The sequence below is a fragment of the Giraffa tippelskirchi genome, chromosome 11, assembly GCF_054371585.1.
Source record: "Giraffa tippelskirchi isolate mGirTip1 chromosome 11, T2T-mGirTip1v1.2.pri, whole genome shotgun sequence".
Classification (NCBI taxonomy): domain Eukaryota; kingdom Metazoa; phylum Chordata; class Mammalia; order Artiodactyla; family Giraffidae; genus Giraffa; species Giraffa tippelskirchi.
Genome location: NC_137285.1, coordinates 113370281 through 113396841, shown reverse-complemented (window position 1 = coordinate 113396841; position 26561 = coordinate 113370281). Strand labels below are relative to the sequence as shown.

The 26561-nt window shown below is 39.2% G+C and overlaps 1 protein-coding gene across 2 annotated transcripts in view; it reads left to right on the top strand.

The window, feature by feature from the left end:
- Window positions 1-550: 550 nt before the first annotated feature.
- Window positions 551-26561, top strand: part of SPON1 (spondin 1) — a 460458-nt gene continuing 434447 nt past the window's right edge. The window contains exon 1 of one of the 2 annotated variants that reach the window (XM_081545084.1): window positions 551-804. The gene's annotated coding sequence lies outside the window, so the exon portion shown is untranslated. The remainder of the gene's footprint in view (window positions 805-26561) is intronic. The other variant, XM_081545085.1, reaches the window with a different exon arrangement.

The window sequence follows — 26561 nt, the reverse complement described above, 5'->3', positions numbered from 1 at the left end:
TTATTGGTGGTAAAACCTGGTATTTAGAAGATAGATTTCATTTTAGTTTTTTTGGAAGGAAGCTAATATCTTTTACATATTTTTCATATCAGATAGGACCCTGTCAGAAGCCAGAAACCATGCCATCATTTCAGTGGGGAGGATTTAATATGAAGAGAACTGCTTCCCAGATGGAAGACAACTAAGCAGGCAAAAAGGGAAACTGAGGTATCCTGAAGGTCATAGCCACAGGAGGCAGCTGCCTCCCCTAAGGATGGGGGAACAAAGGGAAGGTGTTGGGGATTACTAAATCTTAGAAGTTTGCAGAAGGGGCATGCAGAGCTGGGACTCAGCTCTTCAGGGAATGGGTATGCTCCAGTGGAACTGGGGCTCTGTACTTGGAGCCCTGCGAAGAGGCTCCTCAGAGCTGGGACTCTGACTCCTGAGCAGGAGCACCAATGGCTGGTGTTGTCTTTCTGAGCAGATGCAATGAGGTTGGTACTAACAAATGAAGAAGGGGAGCAAACTGGAACTACCTGTGCTGCTGAGACCAGTGGCTGCTGGGAACGGAAGAGTGTTGCTGGGGCAACACTCATAGGAACAGGAAGCAAACAAAAGAGAAAGTCTCCATTCTGTCCCCCCACCCTCAAGTTCCCTGTGACATCCCCGATAGGCAGAGCCTAACCAGGAGCCAGCTGGCAAAAGAGAAATGTCATTTGCAGAGGCTCAGCCCCAGTATCAGAAAGTAGAGTGAGGAGAAGGGGGGAACTGGACCCAAGAAATCAAGGCTTAATAACCAGCAACCTACCACATACCAGGCACTTGGTAAGTACCTTGAAATATGAAATCTTTAGTTCTCGTGCACCCCTGTGATTGAGAATTTTTGCACTGTTTCATGGATGAGGAATGGAGACCCAGAGAGCGTAAATGATGTTAGTGGCACTGGAATCAGAACACACATCTCACTTCATGTTCCACTGCATCTGCTGAAATGAAGCTTCCTTCTGGATGACAAGGGAAGGAATTTTATTTCTGAAGGGCATTGTCATGAGGGAAGGTAAGAAAAAAGAAAGAAAGAGTGAGGGAGTCGACATAAGTTTCTGCTATATGTAATAATGACTCTTCCTTGTGATCTGCCCTCCAAATCTTTAGAAAATTCTACCCAACTCATGAAGGCTTCCCAGGTGGCTCAGTGGTAAAGAACCTACCTGCAAATGCAGGAGATGCGGAGACATAGATTCGATCCCTGGGCCGGGAAGATCCCCTGGAGTAGGAAATGGCAACCCACTCCAGCATTCTTGCCTGAAGAATCCCAGGGACAGAGGAGTCTGGAGGGCTACAGTCCATGGGGTCGCAAAGAGATGGACACAACTGAGTGACTGAACACACACACCCAACTCAGGAAACACCTGGAATAAAGAGATTTCTTGTGGAAATTGTTAAAAGGTCTGAACTTCACACCAGAAAAGACTTGGAGAGGAATAAGAACAGCATCTGAAAATGTAGCACAAGAGTCAGAGAGGGTCAACTGTTAGGTGGCAGAAATCTTGGAAAGTTTCATGACCTGTCTAGGCCTGTGTAATGGTCTCTATCTTGACTTGGGAGGCTATAGCTGATATTTAAATTATATGCATTTTACAGGTGGGAAATTTGAGGCTGAGAAAGGGGCTAGGTGACATAACCAAGATCACATGGTTATTAAGTTGTAAAACTTGTATTTTAATTCAGTTAAATATACTTACTCTCCAAACTGGAATGCACAGGAAAAGCCACAAAAGTACTATTACCTACCATTTATTCAACACAGATTGCATGCCTGGAAAAATGCTAACTGCTTCCTTAATCTAAGCTTCATAATTTCATGAGGTAGATACTAGTGTGCCTATTTTGCAGATGAAAAACTGAGGCTAATACTGTGTAAATAATATGCACTACTTACAGCCAGCTGTTCCCATCTAAGTTCATTGGACTTCCAAATCTTGTGTTTCCAATAAGTCCTTCGTAAACTCTAATGTGCCTGATAATTGCCTGGGGATCCTGGGGATCTGTTAAAAGCAGATTCCTATGCAGTGGATCTGGGGTGAGGCTTGACATGCTATATTTCTAGCAAGCTTCCCAGTGATGCTGGTTCGTGAATCTCACTTTGAGTAGCAAGGCTCCTGTGATGACATCCTTACCCTGTCAAGCCCACCTTAGCATCTTCAAGTCAGCTCACCACTGAGACTCCAGGAGGCCTCTTGGTTAAGCTGTGTTGTGATACGACACTCAGAGCTCATCCTTTTTTCTCTCTCCTTTCTCTGAAAATGTTCAGAATAAAGTAACCAAACAAATCCATCACCTGACAGGTCATTAAGGAAAACATGATTTTGCCCCCATGTGACTTCCTTCAATTAATGAAGCTGTCATTAAAGCTCATGATGATTTCAAGAAAATTAGTTTCAAGTGTTGGGTTTTTTTGGTTTCAGATTCATTCCCATATTTTCAATGAGGAATATTTGAAATATCATCACCTTTATTCCCCATTAGGGGCTTACAGCTCAGGATGCTGAAGAAGTCTGACATATTGGGGGTCAGTGGGATGTTTACAGGAAGCAATTAACAATAGCCTTGTTATCTCTTTCTATTAACACAAAGCTGCCCATTGAGAATGTTTCCAGACCCATAGTGTTCCTTGGGAGAAAGAGAAGCAAATATAGCTTATGAAAACTGCTGACAACTTCATAAAGGGACTCAGAGAGTGCTAACTAGGGATCTCCCATTCACATTGTCTGCCCATAGAATGGAAAGCCTTAAGGAAGATTAATTTTCCCTCTCTAACATAGAACGTTTATTTTGTAAACTCTGGTTAAAAGAAACATTCTATTTCAAGAAGTGTATAGTGTGGGTTAATATTTTAAAACAATAACTGGCATGTCTTTCCCCCTGCAGTCCCGCCTCCTTTTATTTCCAAACTTACCTCAAACTAAACCTCACAGTTCCAGATCTGACTGTGAGCTGTTGCAGCAGAAATGCAAAGAGGATCAAAATAAATCTTTTTTTTTTTTTTTTTTTTTGCTTAGGAGCTTTAGAGCTGTGTTTGGACTTTGACAATAAGTTTTGGGGGAAATGGTTATTAGAGTAAGCTTGCTTCCCCTTCACACAGGGGAGCTAAAAGTGTCTAGGCTGGAATACTGTAGAAGCAATTCAGAAGGAGACAAAGTTCATTGCTCGTGGGGGTGTCAGAGAAGGTCCTTGTTTTGCACCCTAATCCATGGGTTGACTCCCAAGGACTGGAGAGGAAATGACAGAAACTGAGATAATGGTCCTGCTTGGCATTCAGTGTCTTCCCTCCTATGAGAAGGCATTTAATGTGTTCCTTCCTTTATATATGTCTTTTCAGATATCACTTTCTACTCACCATGTTTTGTGTGTGAGTAGTTTGGTCATTTTTGTTGTTGTTGTATAGTGCATGGTAAGTCTGTCAGATATGTCCGACTCTTTGTGACCCTATGGACCATAGCCCACCAGGCTCCTCTGTCCATGGGATCTCCCAGGCAAGAATTCTGGTGTGGTTTGTCATTTCCTCCTCTAGGGGATCTTCCCGACCGAGGGATCAAACCCACGTCTCCTACATTGGCAGGAGGGTTCTTTACCACTAGTGCCACCTGGGAAGCCCGCATTGTTATATAACATGCTCTCAAATGAATATGTCATAATTTGTTTATCCATTCACTTGTTGATGGACCTTTGGGCTGTTTCCAGTTTATGCTATTATGAGTAAAGCCTATATCAATGTTCATGTATTTCTCTTTTAAATAAACTTTCAAATTTTAGAGTAGTTTCAGATGTATAGGAAAACTGCACAGGTAATACAGAGAGTTTTTAAATATCACACAAACAGTTTCTCATCTTATATTAGGATCATGCATTAGTAACAGTTAACGAACCAATATTGACACACTGTCACCTAAAACCCATTCTGTATTCAGATTTCCTTCATTTTTGCCTAGTGTCCTTGTGCTGTTCCAGCATCCCAGCAGAATACCATATTCTATGACAGTTTCTCGGAGTTGCCTTGTTTTTTATGAGTTGGACAGTTTTGAGGCATGCTGGTTGGATATTTTGTGGAATGTATTGGGTTGGGTAAAAAATTCATTTGAGTTTTTCATAGCATGTAATGGAAAAATAGGAACAAAACTTTTGTCCAACCCAATACCTCAGTTAGAATGTGTTTGATGTTGCTCTAATGACTAGGCTAGGGTAATGGGTTTTGGAGAGGAATAACAGAGGTAAAGTGCTACTCTCATCGTGTCATATCAAATATACATACTACCAACATGTGTTGGATTTTTTTCAATATTTTTTCTGCATCTTTTGAAATTTCTCCCATACATTCTATTACTGTTGTGGGTAATATCAATTAATTTTCTTTTTTTTTATTTATTTTTAGTTGGAGGATAATTGCTTTACAATGTTGTGTTGGGTTCTGCCATAGGACAGCATGAATCAGCCTCCGTTTTGAGCCTTTCCACCCCCATCCCACCCTTCTAGGTCATCACCAGGCTGGGCTCCCTGTGTTATACAGCAGCTTCCCACTAGCTATCTATTTTACCCACGGTACTGTATATTTTCAAATACTGAATCCACCTTGAATTCTTGGGATAAACTTCACTTAGTCATAATGTTTTATCCCTTTTATGTATTCCTCAGTGTAATTTGCTAAAATTTAGTTGAGGACTTTGTGTCTATGTTTATGAATTATATTGTTCTTTTATTTTCTTACAGTATCTTTTTTGATTGTGTTAGGAAAGCAATGCTATCCTCATAAAATGAGTTGAGAAGTGTTCTTTTCTATTTTTTGGAAGAATTTTTGTTAGATTGATTATCGTGTCCTCCTTAAACGTTTGGCAAGTTTCACCAGTTAAGATTTTGGGCTTGGGATTGTCCATGTTAAAAGATTTTTAAGGAAAATCTATTTCCTTAATAGATACATGGCTGTTCAAATTTTTTATCTCTTCTTGAGTCAGTTTTAGCATGTTGTTTGAAAATAATTTGTCCATTTCATCTAAGCTGTCAAGTTTATTGGTGTAAATGTGTTCATATTTCCTTATTAAATTTTGAGTGTCTATAGAATATCTCCCGACTTTCATTTTTTTAAAATTGACAATTTGAATTTTCTTTCTCTTTCCATTCTTTCCTACCAGAGATTTATCAATTTTCATAATATTTCAAAGAATCAACTTTGACTTTTTAATTTCTCCTAATGTTTGTCTGTTTTCTATTTCATTTATTTCTACTTTTATCTTTATTTTTATTTCCCTCCTCTTCCTTTGGTTTTACTTTGTTTAACTTCTGAGGTGAAAATTCTGATTTTTTTTACTTTAAGCCTTTTTTCCTTTCCTACTTTAATTTTTAAATTTATAAATTTCACACTAAGCACTGTTTTTGTAGCATTCCACAGCTCTAATACTTTGGCCACCTGATGCAAAGAACTGACTCTTTGGAAAAGACCCTGATGCTGGGAAAGATTGAAGGCGGGAGGAGAAGGGAACGACAGAGGATGAGATGGCTGGATGGCATCACTGACTCAATGGACATGAGTTCGAGTAAACTCCGGGAGTTGGTGATGGATAGGGAGGCCTGGTGTGCTGCAGTCCATGGGGTCACAAAGAATTGGACACGACTGAGCAAGTGAACTGAACTGAACATATTTTATTATGTTGTGTTTTCATCATCTTTCATTTAAAACATTTCCTAGTTTCTCTTGTGGTTTCATCTGTGACCCATGGATTATTTAGAAGTATGATATTTAATTTCAAAGTATTTGGGGGCATTTTCTAGATGTTTCACTGTTACTGATTTCTATTCAGTTTTTGTTGTATGTTGTGGCTAGAGACTATACTCTGTAAGCTTCTAATCTTTTGAAATTTATTTTTGGCCTTGCCAAGTGGCTTTGCCAGTTCTTTTGCAAGAGAGGTAGAATATATGTTCCCACTTTTGACTTTCAAGTTCTTATGTGACTTGCTTTGGCCCATAGAAGGAGGTGGAAGTGGTGGCATGCAAATTTCGAGCCTAGCATATCTAGAGGCCATGCATATTTCCAAAAGCTTTCTGGAGGTTTTGTCAACCCTGCAAAAAGAACATGCCAGGGCTACCCTGCTGGCTCAGGAGGAGGGTGTGAAACACAAGGAGCAGAGCGTCGACTTAATCAGCTGATGTCTAGCCAACCTCCATATCTGTGATCAAAAATGAATAATCATTGGTGTAAGCCACTGAGAATTTTGAATGATTTGTTATACAAGAGCTGATATAGCCACTCTCCATGTCAGGTGATTGAGTGGATGCCTAAGGCATAGCCAGCTGCTCTGTACCCATTCCAGTAGGCACTCCTACTCTTTTGGGTTGAAGCACTACCTGGCCTTTGTCCTCATCCTTCCATTACTTTTCTTCCCTTGGAACAGTGACAGTGGACATCAGTTAGGGTGTCAGCCTGATGAATGTGCTCCTGGAGTTGTCCTGACACAATCCCTATGCAAAAAGTTCAGTTTTCCTGGCTACCGCATCTTGACAGAAAGTGCACATGTATTGGGGGAGGGGCATAATAATCAGGATCATGGGGCAGAACCTGATCAGTCTCAGTTTGTGGCAAGGATGACCCAGGGCAGTGTTGAATAGAGTGTGCAGTTAAAAACTAGCATGTAGCCACTTTATATTGCTCTCTAACATTCACTCATAACTTTAGACTCCATTAGCTTCAGGATGTCACTCCTTTCCTGTATTTAAACTTGATAACATCCAATCTGCCAGGGGTGAGAGTTTTGGGCCTGGCTCTGCATTTGGTTATTCTCCCTATATCTGTCCTGGCATTTCCAGTTTAGGTGGGAGGAAGAAGGGAAACAGCAGCACTTTATAGTTTTCTATCTAGTCTGAACCTGGAAGTTCCAACTTTTCCATGTCTCTGTTGATGTGTGTGTGTGTGTGTGTGTGTGAATGCAATGTGTAAAGGTTTGTGAGTCTATCAGACAAGTATAAATACACATTCTATGTGTCTCGAAAAAAATAGATGTATACACATACATATATATGTACGTGCTAGTGTGCGCTAGGTCACTTCAGTTGTGTCCGACTCTTTGTGAACCCATGGACTGTAGCCCACCAGGCTCCTTTGTCCATGGGATTCTCCAGGCAAGGATACTGGAGTGGGTTGCCATTTCCTTCTCCAGGAATATATATGTGTGTATATGTATATATATATATATATATATATATATATATATGTATATATATATACACATATAGGTATCTAAGCACATATGTGCCAAATATATATATATCCACTTAAATTTATTCGTCTGCTATTGTTTTTCTCCTGTACCAAATCTAGAAGAGGTGGACTGGTTCACTCTTAACTTTGTGGGGCCAAGGAAAGAGGAAAATTGAAGCCTTACTTACCATATAAATAAATATTGAAAAGCAACGAGCTAATAAATGGTTAAGCAGAATATATCCCCTCCTCCTACCTTGACAATTATATCTTCATGATAGCCTGGAAGGCAAGGTTTCAATTTAGAACACTTGTATCCCTCAGAATTCTTTTTTTTTCTTTACCATTGGTGGGTTCATTATTCTGTTTTTTTTTTTCAAACTTTTTATTTTGTACTGGGGGTATACTCAATTAAAGGCTTCCCTTGTAGTTCAGTCTGTAAAGAGTCTACCTACAATGCAGGAGACCTGGGTTCAATTCCTGGATCGGGAAGATCCCCTGGAGATGAAATGGCAACCCACTTCAGTGTTCTTGCCTGGAGAATCCCATAGACAGAGGAGCCTGGCAGGTTATAGTCTATGGGGCCGCAAGAGTCAGATACAACTGAGCAACTAAGCACACAGCATACCCAATTTACAAACAGTGTTGTGATAGTTTCAGAGGAACAGTGAAGGGACTCAGACATGCATATAAAGACTTAGAGAACAAATTTATGGTTGCCGAGGGGAAGGATGGGGCGTGAAATACCTAGGGAGTTTGGGATGGACATGTACACACTGCTATATTTAAAATGGATAACCAACAAGGACCTACTGTATAGAACATAGAACTCTGCTCAATGTTATGTGGCAGCATGGATGGGAGGGGAGTCTGGGGAGAATGGGTACATGTATATGTATCCCTCAGAGTTCTGTGTCAGAAGTGGTGATATGGGAAAAGCTAGCCCTTGGTCCATGACCTGCTCCTCTTTTTCCACCTAACTGATGCTCACACTAGCTCGTGAATTCAAGCATCATTTATACCTTCTGCAAAGAGTCACCCTTGGTCACACTTTGGGCTTAGGCATGCCCAATTCTTTAGAATTTTTGTAAATATATTCATAAACATGACTGGTTTATTTTCTTTTGATGCTATTTAGACTTTGGTATTAAGCTTATGTTAGATTTATAAGATGATTTGGGAAACTTTCCACTTATATATTATGGAAAAATTTGAGTAATTTATGTAGAATATATATTCCTTGATGGTTAGGTAAGTTAAATCTTGTCTATAAAGCAACCAGCGTCTAATATTCTTTCTTATTTTTACTTTTTAAAGGGGTGGGTCTATGAAAATACTTGCTAGTGTTTTGTGTGGTTGTTAATGTATTCAGATAGTCTACCTTTTCTTGAATTAATTTTAGTAATTTATATTGTGCTGGAAAATCATTTCATCTATAGTTGAAAATATATTGACAACATTTTATAAGATATTTTATAATTATTTTTACTGCTTTTCCACAACTACAGTTTTATCTTTTTTTCCCTCATTCCTGATATCTGTATTTGTCCTGCATTTTTTCTTAGTCAAATTTCATAGAGTTTTGGGCTTAGCTATAATTTTTGGCTGGCATTTTGTTTGTGATTCATTATTTTTAGCATTTTATCTTTTATTAGTTCCATCACATTTCTTTTACTTTGTTTGTTCCAATCTTTTAATTTGAATATTTAGCTCATTTATGTTCTAATTTTCAAATGTGAATACCACCAAAAGAGCAGATGTAGGACGTAAACGGGAAGTGAAGCCAAGGGTCAGGAGAATGGGACATGAGGTGAAGGAGAGATTGGGAACTACATGCAGAAGGACTTGGAGTGTTATTACAAAAAGCATAGAATGTGTGAGGTTTGGTTGTCAGGGTCACCTGTTAGAAAACATGGCCATCAGGATGCCCTGCCTCCGCAGGCTATGTATCCAACTCCTGTCTCCATTTTGGCCATGAACACATCACGAAGAGCTTGCCAAATACCCAACAGAAATCCAGACCCACAATGTCTACTATGTTTTTAATCCAAGACTTTTAGTTTCATAGCCCAGTAAAATACTAAAAATCAACAGGGACAAATACAGGGTTGCATATTTTATTTTGTCAAGTATGGATATTAAATATATACACACACAACCACTTATTAGCACAGCAATTATATCAGAGTTTAACAGACATAAGTGGTAAGATAAAAAAAATCTCACAATAACTGTTTTATTCAATTTGCAATGTGGTTTGCAGAGTTTTAGCCCTCACATCACAAAGCAGAGTATACAAGGGTGGATTTGAAGCTGAATAACAAAAGCTTTCACTATCAATCAAAAACATTCACTATCACAGTATTCCAAGTCTATGCCCCGACCAGTAATGCTAAAGAAGGTGAAGTTGAATGGTTCTAAGAAGACCTACAAAACCTAGAACTAACACCCAAAAAAGATGTCCTTTTCATTGTAGGGGACTGGAATGCAAAAGTAGGAAGTCAAGAGCTACCTGGAGTAACAGCAAATTTGGCCTTGGAGTACAAAACTAAGCAGGTCAAGGCTAACAGAGTTTTGCCAAGAGAACGCACTGGTCATAGCAAACACCCTTTTCCAACAACACAAGAGAAGACTCCACACATGGAGATCACCAGATGGTCAACACCGAAATCAGATTGATTATATTCTTTGCAGCCAAAGATGGAGAAGCTCTACACAGTCAGCAGAAACAAGACTGGGAGCTGACTGTGGCTCAGATCATGAACTCCTTATTGCCAAATTCAGACTTAAATTGAAGAAAGTAGGGAAAACCACTAGACCATTCAGGTATGACTTAAATCAAATCCCTTACAATTATACAGTGGAAGTGACAAATAGATTCAAGGGATTAGATCTGATAGACAGAGTGCCTGAAGAACTATGGACGGAGGTTCATGACACTGTACAGGAGGCAGGGATTAAGACCATCCCCAAGAAAAAGAAATGCAAAATGGCAAAGCAGTTGTCTGACGAGGCCTTACAAGTAGCTGAGAAAAGAAGAGAAGCTAAAGGCAAAGGAGAAAAAGAAAGATATACCCATTTGAATGCAGAGTTCCAAAGAATAGCAGGGAGAGATAAAACCTTCCTCAGTGATCAATGCAAGGAAATAGAGGAAAACAATAGAATGGAAAAGACTAGAGATCACTTCAAGAAAATTAGAGATACCAAGGGAACATTTCATGCAAAGTTGAGCACAATAAAGAACAGAAGTGGTATGGACCTAACAGAAGCAGAAGATATTAAGAAGAGGTGGCAAGAATACACAGAAGAACTATACAAAAAAGATCTTCATGACCCAGAAAACATGATCGTGTGATAACTCACCTAGAGCCAGACATCCTGGAATGAGAAGTCAAGTGGGCCTTAGGAAGCATCACTATGAATAAAGCTAGTGGAGATGGTGGAATTCCATTGACCTATTTCAAATCCTGAAAGATGCTGCTGTGAAAGTGCTGCACTCAATATGCCAGCAAATCTGGAAAACTCAGCAGTGGCCGCAGGACTGAAAAAGGTCAGTTTTCATTACAATTCCAAAGAGAGGCAATGCCAAAGAATGCTCAAACTACCGCACAATTGCACTCATCTTACACGCTAGCAAAGTAATACTCAAAATTCTCCAAGCCAGGCTTCAGCAATACATGAACCGTGAACTTCCAGATGTTCAAGCTGGATTTATAAAAGGTAGAGGAATCAGAGTTCAAATTGCCAACATCCGCTGGATCATCAAGAAAGCAAGAGAATGCCAAAAAAACATCTACTTATGCTTTATTGACTATGCCAAAGCCTTTGACTATGCAGATCACAAGAAACTGGAAAATTCTTAAAGAGATGGGAATACTAGACCACCTGACCTGCCTCCTGAGAAATCTGTATGCAGGTCAGGAAGCAACAGTTAGAACTGGACATGGGACAACAGACTGGTTCCAAATCAGGAAAGGAGTGTGTCAAAGCTGTATATCGTCACCCTGCTTATTTAACTTATATGCAGAGTACATCATGCGAAATGCTGAGCTGGATGAAGCACAAGCTGGAATCAAGATTGCTGGGAGAAATATCAATAACCTTAGATATGCAGATGACACCACTCTTAAGGCAGAAAGTGAAGAAGAACTAAGGAGCGTCTTGATGAAAGTAAAAGAGGAGAGTGAAAAAGTTGGCTTAAAGCTCAACATTCAGAAAACAAAGATCATGGCATCCAGTCCCATCACTTCATGGCAAATAGATGAGGAAACAATGGAAACAGTGACAGACTTTATTTTGGGGGGCTGCAAAATCACTGCTGATGGTGACTGCAGCCATGAAATTAAAAGATGCTTGCTCCTTGGAAGAAAAGTTATGACCAACCTAGACGGCATATTAAAAAGCAGAGACATTACTTTGCCAACAAAGGTCTGTCTAGTCAAGGCTATGGTTTTTCCAGTGGTCATGTATGGATGTGAGAGTTGGACTATAAAGAAAGCTGAGGGCCAAAAAATTGATGCTTTTGAACTGTGGTGTTAGAGAAGACTCTTGAGAGTCCCTTGGGCTGCAAGGAGATCCAACCAGTCCATCCTGAAGGAAATCAGTCTTGGGTATTCATTGGAAGGACTGATGCTGAAGCTGAAACTCCAATACTTTGGCCACCTGATGTGAAGAACTGCCTCATTGGAAAAGACCTTGATGCTGGAAAAGATTGAAGGGGGGAGGAGAAGGGGATGACAGAGGATGAGATGGTTGGATGGCATCACCAAGGCAATGGACATGAGTTTGAGTATGCTTCAGGAGTTGGTGATGGACAGGGAAGCCTGGCGTGTTTCCTTCCATGGGGTCGCAGAGAGTCGGACATGACTGAGCAACTGAACTTAAATGAACAAAAGCTAAATAACCAGCTCACTTCTTGGGCATGGGGGAAACTTGAGGAGTCCTCCTCTCTGTAGGTTTAGGCCCCTAAATTTTGGAATAAACATGAAAAGGAGTTTGAAAACCTGTCACAGAGACTATAACTCAGTTTTGCTAATCTAATTCTTGAAGATTAAAGTGAACCCACACATTTCTCCAAAGAAGAAATACAGATGGCTAACAAACACATGAAAAGATGCTCAACATCACTCATTATTAGAGAAATGCAAATCAAAACCACAATGAGGTATCATTTCATACCAGTCAGAATGGCTGCTATCCAAAAGTCTACAAGCAATAAATGCTGGAGAGGGTGTGGAGAAAAGGGAACCCTCTTACACTGTTGGTGGGAATGCAAACTAGTACAGCCACTATGGAGAACAGTGTGGAGATTCCTTAAAAAACTGGGAATAGAACTGCCATATGACCCAGCAATCCCACTGCTGGGCATATACACCGAGGAAACCAGAATTGAAAGAGACGCGTGTACCCCAATGTTCATTGCAGCACTGTTTACAATAGCCAGGACATGGAAGCAACCTAGATGTCCATCAGCAGACGAATGGATAAGGAAGCTGTGGTACATATACACAATGGAATATTACTCAGCCATTAAAAAAGTACATTTGAATCGGTTCTACTGAGATGGATGAAACTGGAGCCCATTATACAGAGTGAAGTAAGCCAGAAAGAAAAACAGCAATACAGTATACTAATGCATATATATGGAATTTGAAAGATGGTAACGATAACCCTATATGCGAGACAGAATAAGAGACACAGATGCATGGAACAATTTTATGGACTCTGAGGGAGAAGGTGAGGGTGGGACGTTCTGGGAGAATAGCATTGAAACATGTATATTATCATATGTGAAACAGAACACCATTCCAGGTTCAATGCATGAGACAGATGCTCAGGGCCGGGGCAATGGGATGACCCAGAGGGATGGGATGGGGAGGGAGGTGGGTGGGGGGTCCAGGAAGGGGAACACATGTAAACCCATGGCTGATTCATGTCAATGTATGGCAAAAACTATTACAATATTGTAAAGTAATTAGCCCCCAACTAAAATACATAAATTTATAAAAAAAAAAAAAAAAAAGAAAAAAGAAAAAAAAAAAAAATAAAGTGAACCCACAGTGCCAAGCTCCTGGAAGCAGGAAATGGCAGTTCTCTCAGGAACAGGACATGATTATCTATATCACAAATTATGTTTACAGCAATTTTGTAAAGACAGCATCATGGACTGGACAAAAACTAGCCAAGGACACAAGGAGACAAAACAATAAGAATAAAACCCATCATTGGCAGAACGAATAGGGCTTCATATATTAGAATGATCAGACATACACTTTAAAAGAAGGGTGAATAAAATACAACATCTAGAGTTTTAGCAGAAAATTGAAAGCTATTTTAAAAAGAGAACCAAATGAATATCAAAGATATCAAAACCAAAATTAAGGAGTCAACAAATAGGTTTAAGAGCTCATGAGAGAACAGAAGATAGAATGAAAGAAAGCCTCTAGATTAAAACAGAGAAGCAGAAGGAGGAAAAGCAGAGTAGAAGGCAAGAGGCACTAGAGTATAAGGATGTCCTGTATAGTTTCTAATATTTGTATTATTAACATTCCAGGAGGCAGGAAGGAGAGAGTGAGGGAGAGAATGAGAAGGAAGCCATATTTGAAGAGATAGTGGCTGAGTACTTTGAAAACTGAGATAAATCCAGTGTTTAAGAACTGATATGAAAGAAAAACAACAATTAAAAACATTTCAAGAGAAAAAATAAAAAAGAGAGATGATGTGGGACAAAGAGAAAACAAAGAGTAAAATGGTAATTTAAACCCTCCAATATAGGTAATTATAATAAAAACAAATGTACTAAATACTGTGATTAAAAATCAAAGATTACTAGACTTGATTAAAAATTTGGTATGTGCTTTAGAGGAATTGTACATAAAACAAAAGGATATGGAAAAAAGGAAGGATTGAAAAATTGTAAAAACATATATCATGCAGCTACTTATCAAAAGAAAGCTGGTGTATATTCTGAATATGAGCCTCTTACTCATGTATGTTTTATATACTAGATATGGATATATAATAATATAGATTATATATTTATATTAATATATTATCTGTTATATGTATTATAGATTATATGTTTGTATTATGGGACAAACTCAGATAGTTCAGTGGTAAAGAATCTGCCTGCTGATGCAAGAGACTCAGGTTCGATCCCTGGGTTGGGAAGATCCCCTGGAGGAGGAAATGGCAACCCACTCCAATATTCTTGCCTGGAGAATCCCATGGACAGGGAAGCCTGACGGGTTATAGTCTATGGGGTCTCAATAGAATGGGACATGACTGAGTACATACAAACATACACACACACATATATCATCAATAAGAAAAAGACAAATAATCCAGTAGAGAAAGAGAGCTTAACAAGCACCTTACAAGAGCTTATCCCAAATGACCAAAAAAAAAAAAAAAGAAATGAAAAGTACATCATATCAGTAGTAATAGGAAAATACGAAATAGAGGCACAGTTGGATGCCACTATCTATCCACTATCTATCTGTTGTTTGTGAACAACAGACTGGTTCCAAATCAGGAAAGGAGTACACCAAGGCTGTGTATTGTCCTCCTGCTTATTTAACTAATATGCAGAGTACATCATGAGAAATGCTGGGCTGGATGAAGCACAAGCTGGAATCAAGATTGCTGGGAGAAATATCAATAACCTCAGGTACGCAGATGACACCACCCTTATGGTAGAAAGTGAAGAAGAACTAAGGAGCCTCTTGATGAAAGCAAAAGAGGAGAGTGAAAAAGTTGGCTTAAAACTCAACATTCAGAAAACAAAAATCATGGCGTCTGGTCACATCACTTCATGGCAAATAGATGGGGAAACACTGGAAACAGTGACAGACTTTATTTTGGGCTCCAAAATCACTGCATATGGTGGCTACAGCCATGAAATTAAAAGATGCTTGCTCCTTGGAAGAAAAGTTATGACCAACCTAGACAGCATATTAAAAAACAGAGACATTACTTTGCCAACAAAGGTCCATCTAGTCAAGGCTATGGTTTTTCCAGTAGTCATGTATGGATGTGAGAGTTGGACTATAAAGAAAGCTGGGCACCAAAGAATTGATGCTTTTTTACTGTGGTGTTGGAAAAGATTATTGAGAGTCTCTTGGACTGCCAGGAGATCCAACCAGTCAATCCTAAAGGAAATCAGTCCCGAGTATTCATTGGAAGGACTGATGCTGAAGCTAAAACTGCAATACTTTGGCCACCTGATGCAAAGAAATGACTCATTTGAAAAGACCATGATGCTGGGAAAGATTGAAGGTGGGAGGAGAAAGGGACGACAGAGGATAAGATGGTTGGATGGCATCACCAACTCAATGGGCAGGAGTTTGAGTAAATTCCAAGAGTTGGTGATGGACAGGGAGGCCTGGTGTGCTGCCTTCCATGGGGTCGCAGAGAGTTGGACATGACTGAGCGACTGAACTGAACTGAATCTATCCATCATAATGGCTAAAATTAAAAAGATGGATAATATTAAGTTTTGCCAAAGATGTGGAACAATAGAATTTTTATAAACTGTGTGTGGGAGTAGAAATTGATATAGCCATTCTGAGAAACTGTTTAGCATTATCTATCAAATCTAAAGATATGCACACCTTATGAGCCAGCAATTTTACTTGTATTCATTTCTTAGCTCTGCCATCATCGAGTTGCAAAAATGAGGTGACTTAAAACAGCAGAAATGTATTCTCTCACAGTTCTGGAGGCTGGATGTCAGAAATGAAAGTCTTGGCAGGGTCATGCTTTCTCTGGAGCCTATAGGGGAAGATCCTTCCTTGCCTTTTCCAGGGTCTGGTAGCCCCAGGTATTGCTTGATTTACAGCAGCAGGACTCCAATTCCTGTCTCCATATTCACGTGGCCATCTTCTCTCTCTCTGTGTGTCTGTCTGTGTTCAACTTTCCCTCTTCTTATAACAACACATGTGTTACATTGGATGCAGGGCCCACCCTAATACCGTTATTATATAATAACGGTATTATATAATACCTCATTTCATTATAATGAGGTATTATAATGAGGTATTATATAATACCTCATTTTAACTTACTGTATCTACAAAGATCTTTTATCCAAATAAGGTCACATTCACAGGTACCAGGGGTTAGCTTTTGACATATTTTCTTGGGGGTCTTATTCAACCCACAGCAATCAATAGCCAACCAAAATGTGTGTACATGTGTACCTGGAGACATGCATAAGAATATACACAACAACATTGTTAGTCATAATCCCAAACCAGAATCATCTCTTGTATTAGCAAGAAATTGTGGTGGTAGAGTCATACAATAAAATACATAATGTACAATAATTAAAATAAATAAATCGTAGCTATATACAACAGCACGTATCTCACAAACATAAAGAGTTGGAGAAGCTAGACACAGAAGAAGATATGTGGTGTAAATTCATTCACTAATAGCTTAAAACAACAGGCACAGCTATAGTTAACTATTTGGGGATACATATGTGGATGGTTAAACCAAAAAGAAATTCAAGAAAATAATTATTACCAAAGTCAGGACACTGGTTACCTTTGGAGGAAAGGAAGAGATTACAATTGGGAAGGGACATGGAGAGGGCTCCTGGGTTTTGGCAGTGTTCTCTTTCTTAACCTGGATGCTGGTTACAACCTGTTTACTTTATGTTAAATCATTTAATCATACAATAGTCCCTCCTATCTCTGGGGGACACAGTTTTATCACAAATGTGTATCAGTACATTGTTTGTCTCCATTTTTATCAGTCATTGTATCCCCAGTGGATGATGCCTGAAACTGCAAGATAGTACCAAACCCAATATAGATTGTTTTTTCTAGACATATATACCTATGATAAAGTCTAATTTATAAATTAGGAACAGTAAGAGATTAACAACAATAACTAATGAGAAAATGAAACAGTTATAACAACGTACTAAAATAGGGAGTTTGTGATGGACATGTACACAATGTTATATTTATTTTTTTCTTTTTTTGCCCCAAACTTTAAACTTTTTGTTTTGTATTGGGTTATAGCCAATTAACAATGTTGTGGTAGTTTTGGGTGAACAGCAAAAGGACTCAGCCATATATATACATGTATCCATTCTCCCTACACTTCTATATTTAAAATGGATAACCAACAAGGACCTACTGTATGGCACACAGAACTCTCTCAGTGTTACATGGCAGCCTGGATGGGAGGAGAGTGTGGGGGATAATGGATACATGTATATGTATGGCTAACTCCCTTTGCTGTTCACCTGAAATTATCACAACACTGTTTGTTAATCAGCTACACTCCAATACAAAATAAAAAGTTTTTTTTTAAAGTTATGTGGTTTCTCTCTCTCTTCCTCTTTCTCAAGATATCTTATTGTATTGGACTCACCAGTATGTGAGTGATGACATCAGCTGAGGTCCACATGATGAGATGAAGTAAGGAGAATGATATAGACATCGTGAAGTAGTGTTAGGTTACACTGCCTTTCTGATGGTACATTAGAACGAGAATCACTCATTTTGGGTGATCCTGGGTCATCCAGCCAAGATGATGTCTGTGTTCATATCAAATGTCAAGAGCAAATGACGCTGATGGTTGGGAATCCCAAGCTGGGTGCAATAGGAGAGTGAGGTGTGTTATCACACGTCTCAGAATGCTTTGCAACTTAAAACTTATGAATTGTTTATTTCTGGAATTTTCCATTTAGTATTTTCAGACCACAGTTGACTGCAGGTAACTGAAACCATGGAAAGCAAAGTTGAGGATAAGGGAGGACCACTACCCTTATTTAATTTACTTTTCTGTATGCCTGTTTTATTTCTCATACATGTGTACATACATACATATTTTTTTAAAGAAAGAGAAAAGAAGAGTGACTCCAGAAGGTAGTGGATTTGAGGCCATCTGGGTTATATTTACATTACAATGCAATCGAATGAGCCAAACCAAAGCAAGTGTAATTAAGTTTAGTCAAAACAACATACTGTTCTCAATTCTACTTACCAACCTGGACAGGTGTGGCCCTGCCTGCAATACCTCCTGAATACAGTTTTGAAAGTGTTTATTTATTCAATAATTTGTTTTTGAGAACCCACAGTGTGCTGGACACTGTGATATGCTTTTCCTCTGAATTGTATTTTTATGAAGTTTAGAGGAAATATAGACAATTTTGGCTTGAATAGCTACTAATTTCAAATTTCTGCACAGTGAGAATCTTTCCCTCACACCATCCCTACCTTTGCCCACACTCTAGTTGGGATGATTAAAACTTGCAAAATATATATTAAAAGATGTGTTGTTGTTGTCCAGTTGCTAAGTCATATCCAACTGTTTGCGACCCTGTGGACCACAGGGCTCCTCTGTCCTCCACTATCTCCCAAGTTTGCTCAAATTCATACCCATTAAAGGATGTACATATTCAAAAAATATGACCATCTGAGATCAGGGTGAGAAAGGCTGAGTGAGATCAGGCTGTTGAAACTCTGTGGCAGCCTGGGTTGAGAAGTTGATGTGCATGTTCTCTGAATATTTCAGTTTAGATGAAGATTCTAAATCTTATTGCTTGAAAGCTATCCAAAAACCCAGAGTGCCAGCCCAACTGGTCTCTCCTTCCTTTAGGAATATAGACATCAGCAAATCTCAATAATGAAAGCTATTAACATAGCACATGAGACTAAAAAGAAACTTAAGACATTTATTGTTTCTTAAACTTTCATTATCTTCCACACCTGTCTTGAATTTCATTGCATATACTGTTGCTGTCTTATTAATTGTATGTTTGGGACTAATGTAGCTATGCTGCTGCTAAGCTGCTAAGTCACTTCAGTCGTGTCCGACTCTGTGCGATCCCATAGACGGCAGCCCACCAGGCTCCCCCGTCCCTGGGATTCTCCAGGCAAGAACACTGGAGTGGGGTGCCATTGCCTTCTCCAAATGTAGCTATAGTATATGCCAAATGTAAATTTCCAGGAGTCTGGCTTGCTCAGTTTTAAGTAAATCCATGTTCAGGCAGTGATATGCCAAGATACCTATCAACTTCTCATTATAGCCTTTCTCTTTTTTGAGAGGCCATGAGCTTCAGAAGTTGGAGACCATATACTCACTACCTAAACAGTGTTAGATGTGGAATAAACACTAACTACTTGTCAATCTCCTGACTGAGAAAAGGAATGAGCAAATTCTTGATAAAACACTTTTCCCTAGAATGAGCAAGGGTATTCCAGAATGGCTCCATTTAAGTTGGATCTAACTACCCCTAACCCACCACCACCAAAATGCCTAGACTTTCCATTTTTCATTCACCCTATTTACTAATTTTCATTCAACACCTATGTAGACCTTAGAGATATATAGTACTTTTGATGATGAGAGTTAGGGGAAAATAAAAAAAAGTGGAGAGAGTGCTCAATTGCTGTCATGTCTGACTCTTTGCAACCACATGAACTGTAGCCAACCAGGATTCTCTCTTCATGGGATTTCCCAGGCAAGAATACTGGAGTGGGTTGCCATTTCCTTCTCCAGGGACTCTTTCAAACCGAGGGATCTAACTCGTGTTTCCTGGGTCTTTCCTGCCTCTCCAGCATTGGCAGGTGGATTCTTTATCACTGAATCAGGAAGTGAAGGAGTGAGAGGTGAAGTGAGGGGAGGCTAGGAGGTGATGGAGTTTGCCATGGGTCTGTCTGCCAGACGAGCCTTTTAGGCAAAGATGTGCAATAGCTCTAATGCAGAGAATATTGGGAGAATACAAGGAAAAGTAAGAAGCCCATTGTAGCTGGATCAAAGTGAAAAGGGGAGAACAAGATGTGAGGTCAGAGAAGTAACCGCTCCAGACTGTGTAGGGTCTTATAAGCTAGTGGCTTTTGTTTTGTTTTGTTTTACCAATAATGAGATATGAATCTATTGGATGATTTTGAGAAAAGGATTGACATTGTCTGACTTGCTTTTTAGTAGGATCACTTTGATGACTTTATTAGAAATAGACATAAGAATCAAAAGCAGAAGCAGATGGAGTCAGAGCTAGCCTATGGGAAATCCTAATCACTAGATATATACAATCATAAACAGAGCATTCAGTTTTCACAGAAGCCAAATCAAAATAGTAGTTTTCTCCTTTCAGGAATATGTTTGATGATAGAGTAGATATGACTATAATTACACAATAGACCTTTTCTTCTTTTGATGAAATATGTATTTGGTAATGTATGAATATGCTACTGTAATGCAATTTGGAAAGATATCTTAGAATGTTTAAATGAAATGAATGAGAAATTATAAACTGCTGCTTTGAAAATTTTTAAAGGCTGTCATTTGTCATCTTTGAGTATATTTTGTGAAGAATAGAAAGAAGATTTAAATAAAAATCAATGGAATGCAAAGCTAAAACAATAAAGATTAACAATGAAATCAATAGAAGTTACTTTAATACTGAGAAATGAATTGTGACAAAATTTTCCAGATTATACTAAAAGTAGTTATTCATTAAGACAAAGAGAAAAATTTAACTCGGTAAATTTGATAATCCACTTAATGAAAAGACATGATTAACTAAATCCACTGTTAATTTGCCAAAAACATCAACATTAATGAAGATAATAAAAAACTCAAAATATACCAACACAGTAAGATATCAACAAAAACTAAGTAAAGACTGCTGTCAATTCAAAAGATTCAAGAGTATTTATGTTCAAACACAGAAAAGAAAAGCTTGAAATGTACTGAAATCTTATAGTTCCTATAGAGGTTTTCCCAAATTTGAAAACAAACCTAAGAACTTATACATTACCATTAACAAATGTGAAACCGAAATAAACTTTCCTAAAATATCAATATTAAAACTCTATTTTTCACCAACCATTGGGAAGAAAGACCCAACTGTCTTTTTATTTTTCATGTAGAAAATGAAGAGGTGATCAAGCAACATGTACCCTAGAATGGTAGGATAAAGTATTACAATGTAAAGATGTGTCAGGCACTTAATTCATCCGAACATTATATAGTGTTTGCGATTTTTTGATGTTCATGGGTTTTGCATTAGCCACCTTATGAGATCACCTAGCATTACCTAGGGAGAAGGCAATGGCACCCCATTCCAGTACTCTTGCCTGGAAAATCCCATGGACAGAAGAGCCTGGTGGGCTGCAGTCCGTGGGGTCGCGAAGAGTCGGACACGACTGAGCGACTTCATTTTCACTTTTCACTTTCATGCATTGGAGAAGGAAATGGCAACCCACTCCAGTGTTCTTGCCTGGAGAATCCCAGGGATGGCAGAGCCTGGTGGGCTGCCGTCTATGGGGTCACACGGAGTTGGACACGACTGAAGTGACGCAGCAGCATTACCTAGGTCTCTCCTTGCAATGGCAGCTGGGAACAAGTCCCTGGGATGTGGGTCACTGCCCTGGGAGGGGCATTGAATGGATCTGGTTTCTGGTTCCAGCTTGTTCCAGGACATAGACCTGCAGCAGCTTCTAGAAGAATCCATATTCTGCTTCCCAGACCCCTCAAGGCCGCATTCCGAAAGTAACAGATTGAAGGGACCTTACAGTGTATTTAGTCTATTTCCCTATCTGATGCAAAAGCCCTTTAGAAAATGGCATTCTATTAATACCTCAAAGTGACAGGACATTTACCACCCCAGAGGCAGCCTATTCCATTTTGGTCCTTTTCAATGAATAGAATGTTCAGGCTCGTTGAACAGAAATCCCCTTAGCTTCTTTAGCAATATTTCTGCCAAGACATTGTAATTAGTTTAAAAAGATCAGTGGCTGCCAGTTATGGGCCATAGGATGTCTCTCTGGTGACCAGAATTCTCTCGTATGCAATTCTCTCTCCTATGTCATATTGTCTCGTATATGGAAACAGTTGTGGCTTTCCTGGTGGCTCAGTGGTAAAAGAATCTGCCTGCAATGCAGGAGACCCGGGTTCAATCCCTGGTTTGGGAAGATCCCCTGGAGAAGGAAATGGCAACCCACTCCAGTATTTTTGCCTGGAGAATTCCATGGACGAGGAGCCTGGCAGGCTACAGTCCATGGAGTCGCAAAGAGTCAGACATGACTGAGTGGCTAACACACACATACATGGAAACAGTTGATTCAACCCTGGTGCAGTCTTACTAATTAATTTCTTTTTCTATGTGCATTGTGTATAAATTGTTCTTCTATTACATTATTCATTCACTATTTCTTAGATCCAATCCAATAAAGCATTATAAAAATTATAGAATACCTACTTAATGTATGGGGCTTAGGGGTTTTAGTTACATTGATAAAAAGGAGTCAGATAAGTCCCCACTCTCCAGGACTTTATTGGCTAGAAGGAGATAGAGCCAGAAAAACAGCCTATAATTCCAAAGCTAGTCGAGCACTGTATTATGGGAGTTATGAGAGTTCATTATAGTTTATAGATAGGCCACCTCATCTCATTTGAATAATAATACTAGAAATCAAGTTACTCTCTTTTTTAGGTACCTGCCAGACGTTTGATAAATTTGGGTGGGTTTCATGTTTTTATTAGTCATTCATTTACAGACCATCCCCAGAGGTGGAACAGATGGGTAGGACAAACTCAGTGTGTTCAGCAGTCATGGAGGGGATTAATGACTGGTGGGGGTGGAGGGATAGGAAGGTGAGCCTTGGCCTTGGGTACATTTTATTATTGTCAAATTCCAGACTCACTGGTTTTTCCCTGGGGGAAATAGTTACTTCTCAGAGTGACTTAAGTTCCTGGGCCTCTGCTGATAAAACAGAAACAATGCTTATTGATCATTGATTATTCGATGGAAGAGCAAGGTCAGAAACATTAAGCACAATATTGCAAAAAAATGTACGTAAGGATTCATCAGTTTCCCTCTTTTGTGTGTGTTTGTGCATAGACCCAGTAATCCTAGGTGAAAATAGAAGCAATCAGGAAGAAGATATGTTCTTAGGACACTGATATATATTTTAAGACAAAAGTGATTACTAAGTAGATTTCCCAGATGTCAAACCACATGAGACTCACTTCACTCATTTCTAGCCTCAGGCCACCTTCATAATTTTTACATTTTCTCTAATTTAATGAAATGTGCCTTGATTAAAAAAGCAAGAGCTCCGTAATTATGCTCTTCAGTTCAGTTCAGTCACTCAGTCGTGTCTGACTCTTTCTGACCCCATGGATTACAGCACACTAGGCTTCCCTGTCTATCACCAACTCCTGGAGCTTGCTCAAACTCATGTTCATCAAATTGGTGTTGCCATCCAACCACCTCATCCTCTGTCGTCCCCTTCTCCTCCTGCCTTTAATCTTTCCCAGCATCAGGGTCTTTTCCAATGAGTCAGTTCTTCGCATCAGGCGGCCAAAGTATTGGAGTTTCAGCTTTAGCATCAGTCCTTCCAATGAATATTCAGGACTGATTTCTTTTAGGCTTGACTGTTGTATCTCCTTCCAGTCCAAGGGACTCTCAAGAGTCTTCTCCAACACCACAGTAAAAAAGCATCAATTCTTTGGTGCTCAGCTTTCTTTATTGTCCAACTCTCACATCCGTACGTGACTAGATGGACCTTTGTTGACAAAGTAATGTCTCTGCTTTTTAATATTCTGTCTAGATTAGGCATAGTTTTTCTTCCAAGGAGTAAGCGTCTTTTAATTTCATGGCTGCAATCACCATCTGCAGTGATTTTGGAGCCCAGAAAAACAAAGTCAGCCACTATTTGTTTCCCCATCTATTTGCCATGAAGTGATGGGACCAGATGCCTTGATCTTAGTTTTCTGAATGTTGAGTTTTAAGCCAACTTTTTCACTCTCCTCTTTCACTTTCATCAAGAGGCTCTTCAGTTCCTCTTAGCTTTCTGCCATGAGGGTGGTGTCATCTGCATATCTGAGGTTATTGATATTTCTCTATGGCTGAAGGAAGAGGAGGCAAGTAAACATAGACATTTCCCATGTGGAAGGATGTGGACTAGGCTTTAATCCCAATTCTTCACCGTCTTGTCTGTGATCCAGCAAGTTCCTGCTCCACTACATGAATGGGGATGAAAAGAGGCCTCATGTCATGGTGTGAGTATCAGCCAGCCATTCATTCACTCAGCAAATATTTACTGAGCATCTACTCTGAGGTTCTAAACCCTCAGAACTGTTCTAGGTTCTTGGTATACATCAGTGATGAAGACACAGAAAGATTTCTGCTTTTGTGAAATGTACATGGTGTAAGGGGGTGATGGCAAACAATAAGCATAATTAATAAATAAATTATATAGAAGATAATAAGTGCTAGAAAAAATGAAAGTGCAACAGGGCTAAAGGGATGTGGGAGGGCAGCATGAGGCTGTGCAGGCACAGGTAGCCTTGTTGAGAAGGTCAGATGCCTCACCTGTTCCTTCCTGAGGAAACCATAATAAAGGCTCTTGCACACAGTTCCCCACTCCCCTGCCCCCTATCTCCTGACCAAACTGGGTATTTCCCTGTGTGGCCCCTGGGTGGTGTGGCATGCTCTTTCTCTTGAGAGCTGTGACAGAGTATCTTTTCAATGGCAATTGAAACTGATCTTTTGACCTTATTATACCTCAACTTTTCTATTAATACTGCATTTTAAATCAGGGGCACGATCCATGGAACTTCCCACCTTCAAGGGACCATGTGGATGCAGACAAGGGGTATATCAACTGTGACCGAATTATCCTTTTCTCAGTGTTCTGGACTATGTGAGACACTAAGGGAAAGTAGGGGACAGAGACTAGCTAGTGGAGGTGGAGTCAGATTTAATATAATTTTATGAAAATATTAAGAAAAGATAACATGATGCTTCTTTACCTGAGTGCATTGATTACAAATTAACGTCTGCTACATGTAAATTTTGGGTTTTTTGAACAATGTGTGATAATCTTTTTGTTTTTTTTAAATCTGTGACAATCTTGATAAGCAGTTATCACTATTCATTTGTTGGTTTTAATTTTCAAAGTAATTTGCAAAGATTTATTTTTAAAAATCTCCAGCCCCTACCACCTCCCCCAGTTGACCTCATGACACATTTAAACACTGAGATGTGTGAAAGCATTTGGTAAAATTTATGTTACACAGATGGTGCATGCCTTACCTCATTTACAAAATTTGCCAAGTACTTTGGGTCTTATTATTTCAAAAATATTGTGCAATTATTTTTGTAAATGTAATCATGAATTCATTTCTTTGGGCATTTTAATTTTACCCTTCTGCCAACCTACTGATTTTCCTCAAATCTGAATCTTAACCATCTCTATCTAGTAGGTGAAAGGCTTTCATTTATTTATTTGGATCTATTTATTTCTTCCTAGATAGGAAGGTGATTCTCCCTCTTAGAAGCTGCTTTCAACAAGCTTTGCCCAAGACAGATATTCCCAGAAACATTTTCCCCTTTGTAGTTAAACCTATAGTGAAGACTAATGGGTCAGTCTTCCTTGTAGGTATCTGTCTCAGGCCCTTTCTCTATCTGATGGCTTATCATCAACCTGTCCCATCATTGTCCTCAATAAATGATTGTACATTCACTGATGAGATGGAAGCTGACTGATATGAGAGAGTACCCTCACTCACACTCAGATTCCAAATTCTCTGTATCTCTGTGTTAAATTCTTTCATTTTGTTAGAAATGTCAGAGGAAAGTGTTGTAGGAAGGTATTCTTCTCTTAAGCTAAACCATTCCTTTTGGCTCCTCAAGAAAAGGGACTCCTATATTTGTCATCTCTCTTGCATCCATCCATCTAGTCAGTTTATTGGCTAAAATGAATTATTGAGCATCTGCTAAATCAGAGATGCTTAAGACACTGACCTTGTCATTTAGAACTTAAAAGATTAACCAGTTGGCAAACCAACAATTATAAAAGTGCATACAAAAATACCTAGATACAGAGGTAATGATGACTTGATGTGGTATAGGGTAGTGTTTCAGTTTTTTATTGCTACCATTCAATTCAGTTACTCAATCGAGTCCGACTCTTTGCAATCTCATGGACTGTAGCACGCCAGGCTTCCCTGTCCATCACCAACTCCCAGAGCTTGCTCCAACTCATGTCCATTAAGTTGGTGATACCATCCAACTATCTCATCCTCTGTCATCCCCTGCTCCTCCTGCCTTCAATCTTTCCCAGCATCAGGGTCTTTTCCAATGAGTCAGTTCTTCGCATCAGGTGGCCAAAGTATTGGAGTTTCAGCTTCAGCATCAGTCCTTCCAATGAATATTCAGGACTGATTTCTTTTAGGATTGACTAGTTTGATCTCCTTGCAATCCAAGGAATTCTCAAGGGTCTTTTCCAATACCACAGTTCAAAAGCATCAATTCTTTGGTACTCAGCTTTCTTTATGGTCTAACTCTCACATCTATACATGACTACTG